Below are 1,291 nucleotides of genomic sequence, written 5' to 3'. Positions count from 1 at the left end.
AGAGAGAGAAACGTTATTGACATATTTAACGTATATTTAACTCATTCACGCAAAACGTAGCGTCGAAAATAGAATGACTCGACATTCAGGCATAAAACGCGATCACAACCGTTTTTTTTTTCAGAATCAGAATCGCGCTAGTTTCTAGAACCCGTTACCATAATAACATTCTACTTCTCGATCCTGAGTTCATCGAACTTCTGCATTCCCCCTCTGATTTCCTCTCGTTCATTGTATACAAATTGCTTTACCAACAACAATTAGTGAATTTGTTGAAATAGAAAATTAACCAAAGTCTTGACATTATGGTCTTTTTAAGTTTCCGAAGGACAACAACTTTGAAATCTTAATTTCTTTTTTCTGGATTTTTCTTTTTTCCATTTTAGAAAGCGCGAACGAGCGAATGGGGTAACGCTCACAGGATTTAAATGAGATTTTGTGAACATAAATGATATTTCTAGTCTGCACATCACGTACGGTCCTCGGCCAGCCTGTAGCTGGTACTGGAAGAAAGAGCCGAAAGATGGTGCGGGGATGGACTACCAGGAATTCTCCAGGACCATTAATCTGTTTCAGTGTGACACCCGGGGTCTCCTCTCCTCCACACACACACACACACACACACAAAACTTTCCCTTTTGTCCCCCCAAGAGTCCCTCGTGGCTTGGGTCTTGGGTGTATTCGAGACAGGTAGGCATACCTAACCCAGGCCCAATCTTGACCCAAGGGAAACGAACAACGTCCTTGTACGAGAATTTGTAATGGATCGAGTGTGTCTCGATGTTTAGTACTTATTCACTCATTATTTCATTCGAAAAACGAGCAAAGATGAAGGACGCATCAACGCAGAAACGACGTAGATAGTGCCGCAAGAAGGGAAGAAGAAACGTAGGTATTTGTCGATCGCACTGGTTTCCGGTGAATCCACCGAGTAGCGAATGGCACCTGTTTCAGTTTGCAAAAACGAGTTACGGTTCGAGCGAAAGGGGCTCCTTTTTCCTTGCGGTAGATCGACCTCAGTGGATCTATACTCGAGCATAATTGATCACGGACGAACGGCAAGCGAGCGAGCGCCTGCGTAAGAGCGATGTGGTACTTTGTGCCTCTTTCACGCTGATTTGTGGTTCGCACCCTGGCACGGCACGCAGGCTGGCCGAGCGGGTCGAGCGGTGGGAGTCGATTATCTCTCCCTTCGCAGTTCGCGGAACGAACCGCTCACGTATCACGTCTATACATGACGTACGGCGTGTATTTACCTTCGCGCTTCGCGGCGAGTTAATGCCTGACGGCT

The sequence above is a fragment of the Atta cephalotes genome (genome assembly GCF_000143395.1).
Source record: "Atta cephalotes unplaced genomic scaffold scaffold00089, whole genome shotgun sequence".
In the NCBI taxonomy this organism is placed as follows: Eukaryota; Metazoa; Arthropoda; class Insecta; order Hymenoptera; family Formicidae; genus Atta; species Atta cephalotes.
This window is presented reverse-complemented; position numbering follows the sequence as displayed.